Consider the following 15,299-nt stretch of genomic DNA (forward strand, 5'->3'; position numbering starts at 1 on the left):
CTCCCCGGCACTTTACCCCTCCTAAGATGCGCAGAACACATGGAGGAAAACGATGCAGCGCATTCTCCAGGCAAAACGATAGCCAGGAAGAACAGTCTGGCCGGACGCGAACTCCTTTAATCCAAGCATTTGGCAGTTGGACCAGGCAGTGGTGGCACACGCTTTGAGTCCCCGAGCTCTCGAGGCAGAGACAGACAGGATCTTCATGAGTTGGAAGCCAGCCTGGTTTGGTCTACAGAGTGAGTTCCAGGACAGCCAGGGTGACACAGAGAAACCCTATCTGGAAAACGAGTCTCTATGATTGTCTGGTCTAGACTCCCCACTCGCTCTGTGAGGCAACCAAGGATGCAGTTTAGAGGCTGTGACTGACATGTTTCCGTCTATGAGGCATGGCCCAACACGATGAAGCTCTTCTGGGTTTCCTTCATCCCAGAAGCTTTTTGGAATGAAAAGGTTCAGTAAACAGCAGGGCTTCATTCATTTTTTTTTTTTTTGAGATTTTAAAAAACATGTATATGTATGTCTGTGGGAATATAAGTGCACCATGTCCGAGCAGGAGCCCTTGGAGGCCAGGGTGGATGTCTGCTTCACAACTGAAGATACAAGCTGTTGTAAGCCAACGTGCATGTTCTGGAGACTCAGTCAGGTCTCCTGCTAGAGCACTGAGCGCTCTTAACTGGTGAACATCTCTCCCAGCTTTGAGCTGTTGGGCTTTAATCAGAAGGTAGACCCTGAAACCTCACCACTGCATTGCATGTGGTCCTCCTGTCTTCTTCCGAAATCTGAAAATTACGGTTTCTTTTCCTTTTTTTTGTTTTGTTTTGTTTTGTTTTTCGAGACAGGGTTTCTCTGTGTAGCCCTGGCTGTCCTGGAACTCACTCTGTAGACCAGGCTGGCCTCGAACTCAGAAATCCGCCTGCCTTGCCTCCCAAGTGCTGGGATTAAAGGCATGTGCCACCACTGCCTGGCTTGAGAATTACGGTTTCTTAAAAACCAGGGTTTATGGAACTCTTGGGCCAGTGAGATGGCTCAGTAGGTGATGGCTCTCGTACTAAGCCTAATGCCGTCCGTTCGATCTCTAGTACGTCTGAGGGAGAGCAGCACCACCTGCAAGTTGTCCTCCGACCTCCACACATGTGCCACACCATGTGCGCACTCAAAAGAATAAAGAATAAATAAATACATTAAGGTAGTGGACATTTTAAAGGGGTCGAGGGTCAGAGGTCAAGTGTGTTTGCTGCTCTTGCAAAGAACCAGAATTCAATTCCCAACACTCACTTCATGTGGCTCACGACTGCCTAAAACTCCAGCGTCAGGGGATACACCCTCTTCTGGCTTCTGGGACATACCATAGAGGCAACACACACACACACACACACACACACACACACACACACACACACACATCTTTAAAGAAACCTCCATCTGGCCGGGCAGTGGTGGCATACACTACGCCTTTAATCCCGGCACTTGGGAGGCAGAGGCAGGTGGATTTCTGAGTTCAAGGCCAGCCTGGTCTTCAGAGTGAGTTCCAGGACAGCCAGGGCTACACAGAGAAACCCTGCCTCAAAAAACCAAAAAAAAAAAAAAAAAAAGAAAAAAGAAAAAAAAAGAAAAGAAAAAGAAAGAAAGAAACAAAGAAACAAAAAAAAGAAACCTCCATCAAAGTAATGTAAGAAGGTATTCTCTTTTATTTTAGTGAATCGAAAATGGAATTAAAAAAAAATCCGAATTTAAAAGGGAACTATCTATAGCACAGAGTTGATGCTGACCATCTCGTGTTCAAGCAGAGCAGGACACACCTCAACTTGAGTTCCCAAGGGAGCCCCAACTCCAGCCACACCAGTGTGTGCACAGGGCAGACGACACCTACACTGCAGCCCCAGAAACGAGGAGAGAGAAGTGCAGGTAGAAATCTCCAAAGGAAAATACATGCTTAGGCTGTCAGAAGATAGACAGCATTGCCTTAAGCTGGGTGTGTGGCGTGTGCCGATCTCCTGGGACCTGGAGGCTGAAGCAAAATGATTCATGGTCAGCCTGGGATACAATGTGAATCTGAGGCTTAGCCTGGATCTCATGACAAGAACTTGTCTCAAAACACCAATAAATTAACTAATTAAAAATAAATAATAATTAATACTGCTTTAACACAACACGTGCAAAATGCAGTCAAAGCCACACCTAAAGTGACAGGCATCCACCACTCCTTGGTCAGGAGGATGTGAGTCACAGGCTTTGCCCAGCCTGTGCGGGGTCAGTCAGGGGTCACTGGCCTTGTTACTTTGCTTTCTCGAATGTTCACATTGTTTGCAGCAGGAGGGAGGAAGTGGGAGCCCAGCGTGTTGGCTGCTTTCCATACAGCTATTTAACAACTCATTCCTGTCCCCTGTCTCCTGCCAGTACAGAGATGTCTTTAATCCCCACTGCAACAGAGTTCAGGAGCTTTTAGAATGCTGGGCATTCCCACCCAGTGTCATAATTGAGGTGGGTGGCTCCAGCTACCCTAAAGGCTGAAGCAAGAGCAGCTGGAGCCCTGGAGTTAGGGCCAGCCTGGGAGGTGTTATCAGACTTTGTCTCTTTAAAAATTACTAAATATTCTGATTTAGGAGGTGTGTTTATTACTGTGTCATTGTTATTTCTGTGACCAAACATATAATAAAAATGACGGTTTTAATCTGTTTTTGAAGAGTTATGTGTTTATATGTGCATTGATATTTATTTATTTATTTATTTATTTATTTATTTATTGTCTGTGTGCCTTTCTCTGTGAAGGTGTCAGAGCCCCTGGAACTGGAGTTATAGACAGTTGTGAGCTGCCATGTGGGGCCTGGGAATTGAACCTGTGTCCTCTGGAAGAGCAGCAGCAGCCAGTGTTCTTAACCACTAATCATCTCTCACAGGCTTTTTTTTTTTTTTTTTTCTGAGACAACGTCTGAATGGTCTGGAATTCACTCAATAGACCAGGTTGGACTTGAACTCACAGAGAGCCCCCTGCTGATGCTTCCACCATGCTAGGGAAAAAGATATGCTGCACCTCCATGCCCAGCATTGGAAACAACAAAAAGGAAAGATTCATTTAGGTTCAGAGTTTCAGAGGACTTCAGCTCCATCCTGGGCAGAGCTGTGGTGGAGAGCCTCATGAGTTAGTGAGACCCATGTGAGAGTTGGTGTTAATTGTCACCTTGACAGGACCTAAAATCACTTGGAGGACAGGTATCTGGGCATGCCAGTGGAGGGGGTATCTTGATTACATTAACCGGGGTTGGAAGACCTCCCCACTGTGGGTGGCACCATTCCCCTGGCTGAGATCCTGGACTGTATACATGGAGAAAGGAGACTGGGCAGCAGCAGGCATTCGTTGTTCTCTGCTTCCTGATTGACTTGATGTCAATCTGCTGTGATGTAAGCAGATGCTTCAAGCTCCTGCTGTCTTTCTTTACCTCCCTGCGTGATGGACTGTGCCTTTAACTGTGAGCCAGAATAAGCCTTTCTCCCTCAGTTGTTTTTGTCCAAGCATTTTACAACAGGAAAAGAAACCAGGACAACCAGGAAGCTGAGAACAGAACAGAGACTACAAGCAGGTCCAGGCTATAACCCTTGGAGATCTTCCCCCAATGACCCACCTTCATCAGCCTGGCCCCTCCCACAGCCTCCTAAAGCTATGCCATCACTAAGGATCAGATGTTCAAACACATGAGCCTGTAGAAGACATCTATGATTCAAACCGTAATTATAAATGTGCCGTTTCCATATTAAATCACTGTAGAGATCGATTAATCACAAAGAGAAAGATTTACTTTGGCTCTCGATTCCGAAGCCTGCCAGTCATGATCAAGTGTCCTCATGGCCTTGTCCTTGACAAAGACATGCATCAAGGTGAGCGAGCACGGCAGGAAAACACCAATCACCTTGTGCTGAGGAAGCAAAGAGAGAAAAAAAAGGAAAGGGAGCAGGTCTCCTGATTCCCTTTCTTGCTTGCTTTTGGTTTTTTATTCTTATTTATTTATTTATTTATTTATTTATTTATTGGTTTTTTCGAGACAGGGTTTCTCTGTGTAGTCCTGGCTGTCCTGGAACTCACTCTCTAGACCAGGCTGGCCTCGAACTCAGAAATCTGCCTGCCTCTGCCTCCCAAGTACTGGGATTAAAGGCGTGTGCCACCACTGCCTGGCTGTATTCTTATTTTTAAAGGCAGGGTTTCTCTGTGTAGCTCTGGATGCCCTGAACTTGTTCTGTAGACCTGGCCTGAACTCAGAGATCACATGTTGCTGCCTCTCTAGGGCTGGGACTCTATGATCTTTTTTTCAAGGAAGTGCTTCCAGTTATGGAAGGACCTCCTGCTGGGACCCAGCTCCTAAAGGTTCCATCACCACCTTCAGGATCAAGCAAGAGACTTCTGGGGGATTCTAACTCTGTAAAGCAATGGTTCTCAGCCTCTGGGTCTCAACCCTTTCAGGAGTTGAAAGACATTTTCACAGGGATTGCCTAAGACCATCCAAAACCACGTATGATTCATAATGGTAGCAAAATTACAGTTATGAAGTAGCAATGAAAATAATTTTATGGTTGGGGGTCACCACACCATGGGGAACTGTCTTAGAGGGTTGCAGCGTCAGGAAGGTTGAGAACCACTGGTGTAGACAATATGGTGTAAGACTCAATATTCTATTACATTTGTTTACTTTTAGTTATTTTATTATTTATATTTATGAGTGTTTTGCCAGCATATAAGTCTTTTCACTACTTGTGTGCTTGGTACCTTTGGAGGCCATAAGAGGGTGTCTGAGCTCTTGGAACTGGAATTAGAGACAACTGTGAAAAAACTATAAAAAGTACACTGTGGGGGAAGGGGCTGGAGAGACGCTTCAGCGGTTAAGAGCACTGACTGCTCTTCCAGAGGTCCTCAGTTCAAGTCCCAGCAGCCACATGGTGGCTCACAACCACCTGTAATGGGATCTGATGCCCTCTTCTGGTGTGTCTTAGGAGAGCAACAATGTACTCATAGACATAAAATAATAAATAATTCTTTTAAAAAAAAGTGCAGAAGAGGACCATCAAGTTGCCTCGGTGGGTAAAGGTGCCAGCTACCAAGTCTGACAGCTGGAGCTCCAGGACCCACGTGGTGGAAGGAAAGAACCAGTTTCTGCAAGTTGTCCTTTGACCTCCAAATACATGCAGTGGCACAATGCATGGACACACACACACACACACACACACACACTAGATATACAGAGAGAGAGAGAGAGAGAGGAAGGATAGAATAGGATATGATAAACAATAGACAGATGTCTGGCTCCTAGGTCCTTCCTGGAATTATTCGTCCTGGTGTGTCTTTCTATAGACTGGGGCAGATTAGTGCTAGGAAGCTTTTTGGCTTTTAAAGACTTTTTTTTTTTTTTTTTGGCTTTTTTGAGACAGAGTTTCTCTGTGTAGCCCTGGCTGTCCTGGAACTCACTCTAGACCAGGCTGGCCTCAAACTCAGAAATCCGCCTGCCTCTGCCTCCCAAGTGCTGGGATTAAAGGCGTGCGCCGCCACCACCATCTGGCTTAAACGCATTTTTAAACACTTACTTTGCTCCTTGATATTTTTCACAAAAAAACATATTTTGGTTACTATTTCATTTGACACAGAAAGGTGTCCCTTATGCTATGGCCTCATTTATTTCAATATATAAAATATTTGACTACCAAATTTATTCAGATAGTCCTCTGTTGGTGAACACTTAACTTCTCTCTTATGAATCCATATATATAATATTTTATATATTATAACATGTAATATATATCATATATTACATCAAAGCATACATTTCTATACACATCAGCAGTGATAGCTGCAAAGTAGATCACCAGGAACAACAGGAGGCAGAAGGCTGTTGGCTCCTGTGATAGCTCCGCCTCCTGTAGGGGCCCCTCTTGCAGCCCGGTGTCTCACATTTGGGGAGCATATTCTCTTCAGCCTCTCCAGAAGAAGGAGGTTTTTTGTTTTTCGGTTTCGTTGTAACTTAGACTGGCCTCATATCAGTGTTTCTCCCACCTCAATCCTCCACACAGGTAACAGGCATGCCACACTGAGATGATTGGTTTTAATGATCAACTCGACACAGTCTAAGATTAACTAGGAAGAGGGTCTCAATGAAGAATTAGCTAGATCAGGTTGTCTAGATCCAGTGGACATTTCTGCCAAGGAATATCCTGATTACTCTGAGGTGGGAAGGACTGTGTCCTGCAGGTGGCGCCATTCTCTAGTCGGGGGTGGGGGTGGGGGGATCCTGAACTATGTAAGAGTGGAGAAAACAAACTGAAGCCGAGCCTGCAAGCATTCAAGGCGTTTTGCTTCTTGAATATGGACGCAATGTCACCAGCTGTTCTGAGTTCCCACCTCCGTGACTTCCCCCAAATGATGAACTATAAGCTGGAGTTATGCACTAAAAACGCTTTCTGGGGCTATGGTTCTACAGTTAACAGTGGATACTGCTCTTGTAGAGGGTTCCCAGCACCCACCTGAGTCACCCGCCACACCCATCTGCTGCAAAATGTATCCTTATCTCTGCAATTTTGCTTTGTGTCTCTTACTCTTTGCCTTTCTTCCTCCTCCCTCCCTCCCTCTCTCCCTCCGTCCCTCCGTCCCTCCGTCCCTCCCTCCCTCCCTCCCTTCCTCCCTCCCTCCCTCTTGCTCCTCCTCCCTCTTCCTCTGCAGTGTACAGCATTGGAGACTATTATCTATAAATCTCTCTCTGGTGTGGGCTTTCTGAACAAAGGACATCTTTGAGCAGTGGTTCTCAACCTTCCTAATGCTTCAACCCTCTAATACAGTTAGCTCCTCATGTCATGGTGATCCCCAACTATAAGATTATTTTTGTTGCTACTTTGTAACTGTAATCTTGTTACGGTTATGAATCATAATATAATTAACTGATATCCAGTATATCTGACATGAGACTTCCCCGCCCCCGAAAGGTGTCGCCACCCGAAGGCTGAGAACCACTGTCTTAGAGTATCTGACAGTCCTGGAAGCTAGTGCTGAAGAAGTTTGGACATAGCCTCTCCCAAGGAAGCCACAGTCACCTTCCCCTCTCTACTGGACATAAGTCTCCATTCATTCCCAGGTGACGAGTGACGTCTTTGTTGGGGAGAGGAAGCCGAGGTGCCAACTGCCTTATAAATCTGCCTTCAGATTTGGGGGATCTTCTGTAGTGCACCCCTCTGCATAGTCAGGTAACACCTGACTTTCACATCACCCTTGGGGAACAGGGTGTGGGAGCTGCTGCGATTTGCTGCTCCAGCTGCTATTTCTGCCTCTGTGATAAGCTATATCTCTGACACTTACGTTTGGTGTCTCCTGTCAAAATATGTATGTGAAACTGTAGTAACACATTAGCTTGCAAATGGCAAAAATCTCAGACCCACTTACAGTCGATGACAGAAAGAGGCCAAGGGATGAGAAAGGATGAATATTCAACAAAATTATCGAAGGACTTGGTGAGGAAGTTAAGCAATATTTGCTAGGTGTTTTGTACAGTTCACACACGTCAGAGAGCCGACCCCCGAGATGAGATGCTCTTAGGACATTAATGATGAAGCTCAAGGTCTCATACCCAACAAGATGCCACTTTGGCATTTAGGAAAAGGGAAGATAGCAAGGCCACCCTCATTTTCTCCTCACCCAGATCACAGAACACCTATTTGAGAGGACACCCCCCCTGCAGCTCCCCCAGAACAGAGGAAGGGAGGCTCTTCATCAGTAGGACAGAGAAGAATCTGAGAGAATTCTGAATGAATGTGGCTTTGCTAATTTCTCCTGGCTCATTATCAGTCTATTGAGCTGCTCTGTACAGGCTAGTTTTTATTCAACTTCCCTGAGAGGAGGGAACCTCAATTGAGAAAATGACTCCAGAAAATTGGGCTGTAGACAGACAAGCCAGTGTGGAATTTTCTTAGTGATTGATGGGGAAGGGCCCAGCTCATTGTGGGTGGGGCCATCCCTGGGCTGGTGGTCCTGGGTTCTATAAGAAAGCAGGCTGAGCAAGCCATGTGGACTTCCATGGCCTCTGCATCAGCTCTTGCCTCCATGTTGTGCCCACCCTCGACCAGCAAGGATGACACAACACACGAGCTCTTCTCCAAGCAGTTTATTCAGGAACCTTGAACAATCTTCTGACCCTGGGGGAAGCGTCTCCCAGGCTTAAGTACTCTAGGACTAGCCTACCCCAGCAAGCCATGTAGCAACAGCAGATAGGTCCACATACACGGAAGCAAGCCAGATCACCAGCCACAGCCAAATAAGGACTTGTTTACTCCTGAGAGCATCCGCCATCAGGATGGCGGAAGGCGGAGACCAGTACCATCTTAAAGGCATGGCACTATGCGACTCTCCATACCTCCAGATTCCTGCCTAGTTAAGAGTTCTTTTTTTCTTTTTCTTTTCTTTTTTCTTTTTTCTTTCTTTCTTTCTTTTTTTTTTTTTTTTTGTTTGTTTTTTGAGACAGGGTTTCTCTGTGTAGCCCTGGCTGTCCTGGAACTCACTCTGTAGACCAGGCTGGCTTCCAACTCAGAAATCTGCCTCTGCCTCCCAAGTACTGGGATTAAAGGTGTGCGCCACTACTGCCCGGCCTAGTTAGAGTTCTTGCCTTGCCTTTTTTCAGTGGATTGTGATTTGGGATGTGTAAGCCAAATGAACCTTTTCCTCCCTGAATTGCTTTGGTCATGGTGCTTTAGCACAGCAATAGAAACCCTGACTAAGACACTCTTCATCCATACTGTGTGCCTGCTCACTTCTCACCAAACCTAAGAATAAAAAGATTTACCTCTTTATTTGTTCCTTTGGGTCCTCATTATCTTACGAAAGTTCCTGTGTCCTGTATATATTTTTTTTAATATTTATTTATTTATTTTATTTATGAATAGTACACTGTAGCTGTCTTCAGACACACCAGAAGAGGGCATCCAATCTCATTACGGATGGTTGTGAGCCACCATGTGGTTGCTGGGATTTGAACTCATGACCTCTGGAAGAGCAGTCAGTGCTCTTAACCGCTGAGCCATCTCTCCAGCCCCTGTATATTTTATATTAAAATATATACACTGTGGGCTGGAGCTAGAGCTCCGATGTTAAGAGCACTGGCTGCTTTTCCAGAGAATCCAGGATTAATTCCTAGCACCTACAGGCTGGTTAACAACTGTCTGTAACTCTAGTCCCAGGAGCTCTGATATCCTCTTCTGGCCTTCAGTGGCACTGGGCATTCCTGTAAGCCCAGCACTTGGGAGGCAGAGGTAAGAGGATGAAGAGTCTGAAGCTAAGAGCTGGAGAGGTTAAGAGCACTAGCTGTATTTCTAGAGGTCCTGGATTTCATTCCCAACACCCTCATGGCAGCTCACAACTGTCTGTAGCTCCAGTTCCAGGGGAGCTGGTACCTTCAGACATACATGCAGGCAAGATACCAATGCATGCATAAAATGATAAATAAATCTTAAAAAAAAAATTGAAGCGGGGCTGGAGAGATGGCTCAGCGGTTAAGAGCACTGACTGCTCTTCCAGAGGTCCTGAGTTCAAATCCCAGCAACCACATGGTGGCTCACAACCACCCATAACGAGATTCGATGCCCTCTTCTGGTGTATCTGAAGACAGCTACAGTGTACTCATAAATAAAATAAATAAACAACAAAAAAAAAATTGAAGCTAGCCTGAGCTAGCTACACGGTGAAAAGAAAGGAGAAGAAGATGGAGGAGAGGGTGGGAGGGAGGTATGGACTCAAGATTTTCTCTGGTGAGCTCATCTCTGCTAGCAGGGCCTCCACAACAAGCCTGAGACTGGGAAGAAAGCTAGCTCTCCTCCATAAAGTCCCCACTCCTCCCACACTCACCCTCCTCCCTGTCTGTGGAGCAGAGGGGAGTGTTCCCACGCTCACCCTCCTCCCTGTCTGTGGAGCACACTGCACATTGCTTAACCAAATTTCAGTAGCTTAGTCACCTCTGCTGTTAATAGACAGTGGCAGTTGGCGTTCCCATTGGACTCATATTACAGCAGGGCAGTCACCCAACACACGTCCCACCTGACTAAATCCATCACTTCCAACTGCCTTCAGTTTGTGTGGTGGGGGAGGCACTGGAAGAACAGGGCACTGGGATATGATGCTGGGAGATTATAATGCAGCCAAGGTTTGCATGGACTTAGCTTCCAACCTGCTCCCTAGCTACTGACATTTTTTTTTCCATCTCAGGGAGGCAAGAGAAAGTATCCTTTTTTTTTTTTCTTTTTAATTTTATGAGCAGCAATTTTCCACTTTTACTGGCCAGTTTTCACTTTAGGTTGAAAATCAGTTTAGATATTTTATTTAAATGACAGATTGGGTGTTCTTAGGGGAAACTATTGAATTAATGTACTCAAGCACAGTGAAATTACATGTATAGCTGTTTTGAGTGGAGGTTCAGAAAATACTAGCTTTTTTTTTTTTTTTTTTTTTAATGATTCTGCAAGTCCTTGATGATTTCTTTGGGAGTTACATTAGACAGGTTGTTTTCCTATTGCTGTAACCAAATACCTGAGAAAAACAATTTAAAAGGAGGAAAGATTTTGTTGTTATTATTTTTGAGACAGAGTTTCTCTGTGTAGCCTTGGCTGTCCTGCAACTCACTATGTAGACCAGGCTGGCCAAACTCTGAGATCAGCCTGCCTCTGCCTCCCAAGTACTAGGATTAAAGGTATGCGCCACCACCGCCCAGTGGGGAAAGATCTCTTCTGGCTCCCAGTTCAGTCTCTGGTACTGTGGGCCTAAGGAAAGGCTGAGCAGACATGTTTCTGTCAGATTTTGTTAAGAATGTGTTTTTATGCCAGGTGGTAGTGGCCCATGCCTTTAATCCTAGCACTCAGGAGACAGAGGCTGGCAGATCTCTGAGTTCAAGGCCACCCAGGTCAATAAAGTGAGTCCTAGAACAGCCAGACATCTGTCTGGCTACACAGAGAAACACTGTCTTGAAAAACAAAACAAAAAACCATCATGTACACACACACGCATACTAATATTTGTGTTTTCTTTATTTCTTCACCATATAATATCAATTATTGAGATATTATCAGTAGTTATTATCACATTTAAGCTATGAGACACTGAAAATTTCTCAAGGGACATTGCCTATGCTTATATGTTCTAAAACATAGAATGCATTTGGGGTTGTACATGTGGTAATTATGTCATGCTCATGGGGACTATGACCCAGTCATTGTTTTCACTTAAAAATTAAGCATGATTGATTAATTGAGGTGCGATTATGTGTCAGGTTGACAAACCGAGGACATCTGATGGCTAATCTCCATGGTCAATTTGGCTGAATGTGGAATCCACTAAAATGCAAGTATCTGGGCAGACCTGTGAAGATTTTCTTGACTGTCTCTTTTGAGGGAGGAAGACTGACCTTAACTAAGTCTAGGTCTTCTGAGGACAGAAGACCCACCCTAAATCTAAGCCCTGTGATGGAGCAAAGATCACTGAGTGCCATCCAGGAAGTGACTTGGGACCAGGGACAATCCCCAAGGGCTTGTATCTTAGTAACCTACTTCTTTTTAAAAAAAAAAAAAATTATTTTATGGCCGGGCAGTGGTGGCGCACGCCTTTAATTCCAGCACTTGGGAGGCAGAGGCAGGCAGATTTCTGAGTTCCAGGCCAGCCTGGTCTACAGAGTGAGTTCCAGGACAGCCAGGGCTACACAGAGAAACCCTGTCTCGAAAAAACAAAAAAAGAAAAAAAAAAGATTTATTTTATGTATATGAGCACTCTATCTGCATGTACATTTGCATGTCTCAAGACGGCATCAGATCACAGTATAGATAGACGGTCTCGAGCCACCATGTGGTTGCTGGAAACTGAACTGGAGACCTCTGGAAAAGCAGCCAGAGCTCTTAACCGCTGAGCCATCTCTCCAGCCCAGTAAGCTACTTCTTCCAGGTAAAGTCCCATGGCTAAATCTTGTACCACTCCTGAAATGGCTCCACCAGCTGGAGGCCATGACCTCAACACCTGAGCCTGTAGAAGCCAGGTCAGATTCAAATAACAGAATGCATGGTGGTTTAATTTCTTTTTGTTGTGTTGTTGTTTTTGGTTTTTTTTTGTTTTGTTTTGTTTTGTTTTCGAGACAGAGTTTCTCTGTGTAGCCCTGGCTGCCCTGGAACTCACTCTGTAGACCAGGCTGGTCTCGAACTCAGAAATCCGCCTGCCTCTGCCCCCCAAGTGCTGGGATTAAAGGCGTGCGCCACCACTGCCCAGCGTTGGGTTTGGTTCTTAGTACCCACATTGCAGGTCACAACTGTCTGTAACTCTAGTCATATTTGATTGGATGTCTTTTCTAACCTCCACTGGCACCAAGCACACATATGGTGTACATACATAAATGCAGGCAAAAGACACCTACACATAAAAACTACACATACTGACATTTTATAGTAAAGTAGATCATACTTTCAATCTCATCTCAAACTGTTTAGAAATAAAAGTATATATATATATATATATATATATATATATATATATATATATATATAAAACATGCCAAGGACAATAAAATGCTAATATTTGGAGACTCTGGTTGAAAAGTTGGTGTTTTGTGCACTTGTTGTGATTTTTCTCTAAGTCATTACTTCAAAAGTCCAAAAAATAACTTTGTACCTGTGACTATTGACACACATAAATACAACAGGAATGATGAATGATCCTTTGGGTAGAATGAGTTTATGACCCTGTGTTCTCGTTGAGGTCACAGACATGCTATCTGACAATGAACAAGGATGTATCTGCTCTTTTAAATGTGGAGCACATGCTGGGCGGTGGTGGTGCACGCCTTTAAAACCAGCACTTGGGAGGCAGAGGCAGGCGGATTTCTGAGTTCGAGGCCAGCTTGGTCTTCCAGGACAGCCAGGGCTATACAGAGAAACCCTGTCTCGAAAAACCAAAAAAATAAAAAAATAAAAAAATAAAATAAAATAAAATAAATAAATTAAATAAATAAATAAATAAATAAATAAATGTGGAGCACAGACTCCATTTCTTTTCTTTTCTTTTTTGGTTTTTTTGAGACAGGGTTTCTCTTTATAGCCCAGGCTGTCCTGGAACTCACTCTGTAAACCAGGCTGGCCTCAAACTCAGAGATCTGCCTGCCTTTGCCTCCCAAGTGCTGGGATTAAAGGCATGTGCCACCACTGCCCGTCCAGATTCCATTTCATGATCAGTACTAGAAACCATGCTGGCTGGTTTCATGTCACCTTGACACAAGCTAGAGTGACTGGAGAGGAAGGAGCCTCAAGAAAGAATGACTCCATAAGGTCAGGCTGCAGCCAAGCCTGTAGGGCGTGTCTTTTACTAGTGATTGATGGGGAGTGCCCAGCCCATGGTAGGTGGTGCCATCCCTGGGCTGGTGGTTCTGGGTTCTTTAACAAAACAGGCTAAGTAAGCCATGGGGAGCAAGCCAGTAAGCAACACCCATTCATGGCCTCTGCATCAGCAGGTTTCTGCACTGTTTGAGTTCCTGCCCTGACATCCTTCAGTGATGGATGGGTAAACATAAGCCAAATAGCCAAATAAACCCTTTCCTCCCCAGCTTGCTTTTGGCCATGGTATCTCATCACAGTTATAACCCTAAGACAGAAACTGAGAAGCTGGGAAGCGGAAGCACATACTTTTAATCCAGCACTCAGGAGGCAGAGACAGGTAGATCTCTGAGTTTGAGGCTACCCTGATCTACAGAGTGATACCCAGGACAGGCAGGGCTACATAGAGAAACTGTCTTAAAACAGCAACAGCAACAACAACAAAAACAACCCTCCCCCCCAAAAAAAACCCCACAAAGAAATAAACAAAAAAAAGAAAGAAAGATAGGAAGAAAAGAAAAAACAAAATCAAACAGACAAAAAAACAAAAGACAGAAACTCAAGACTCAACATTAAAATATTGGTCTTAGGGATGGGGGTGTTGCTCAGTGAGAGAGGTGATTGGCATGATTCAGCCCTGGGCTCAACCCCAGCAAACATACAAAACCAACCCCAATCCCTGCATTGTAACTGCTCACTAACAATTGTGACTTCAGTGTTGTCTCTGGGCTGTGCCCTCCAGTGAGTCACTGAGTATCTCACGGGCCACGGAGGGGTCTCCTGTGCTCTCTGCTGTCTGACACTCAGGGAAGCACAGCATGCACATAAATACAGAGAAGTCTCACAAGCTGAACAAGGTAATTGAGAAAACATCGTTAGGGCTGGAGAGATGGCTTGGTGGTTAAGAGCACTGACTGCCCTTCCAGAGGTCCTGAGTTCAACTCCCACCAACCTCATGGTAGCTCACGACCATTTGTAATGGGATCTGATCCCCTTTCCTGGTGTGTCTGAAGACAGCAACAGTGTACTCACATACATGAAATAAATCTTTAAAAAAAAAAAAAAAAGGCCAGGCATTGGTGGTTTTAGCCTGGTCTACAGAGTGAGTTCCAGGACAGCAAGAGATACACAGAGAAGCTCTGTCTTGCAAAACCGAGAGAGAGAGAGAGAGAGAGAGAGAGAGAGAGAGAGAGAGAGAGAGAGAGAGAGAAACATTGAGCAAGCTCCTTAAGAATAATCCTCCAAGCACATAGCTGATGTTTTCGCTTACTGAAACATATTCCCACATCCTTTCCAGAGGTTCTCATGGCCCAGTATATGAAAGACCATTAAATGCCATTCTCCATTGTTTGAAACCATGTGTAACAGCAGAAATCAACAGTCTACAGGTTCTCTAAATAAATGGACAGACAAGATGGAATATTCTAGAAGTTCAAAAGATGTCCCCAAGATGGAGGTCTATTTTGACTGCTGACAGGCACAGGGTTGATACTTATCACTGCTGCTGTGATGTGACTAGTGGGCAGGGTTGGATGGATTCCCTGGATAAACTGATGACATTATCACTTTATCTGGTGATGGAGCTGGCTACCCCTGCCGCTAACTCAGTCAATGGAAGGTGTGTAGCATCCTTTTAAGCAGTATTACTCAGGGATTTTGTTTGAAATAACATAAATTATATGTATATGTGTGTCCTTGTTCATTCAAATCTCCCTTGGTTAATTCTGTTCCACTGAAGTACATATTGGAGCCTACTTCTTCCAGATTCCAGCATATACAGAAGAGACATCCAGCCTTGTGTACTGAGTAACTAGTGTATTCTTGAACTTTACATTCACAGCCAGACATTGTTGGATTAGCTGCTGCCCGTCATTCCAATAGACCTCATATATAGAGATATAAATAGAGAGAAAGATAGAAAGAATTCCCTGGAACCACAG

Source organism: Grammomys surdaster, unplaced genomic scaffold, assembly GCF_004785775.1.
Source record: "Grammomys surdaster isolate TR1022 unplaced genomic scaffold, NIH_TR_1.0 125985, whole genome shotgun sequence".
Lineage (NCBI taxonomy): Eukaryota > Metazoa > Chordata > Mammalia > Rodentia > Muridae > Grammomys > Grammomys surdaster.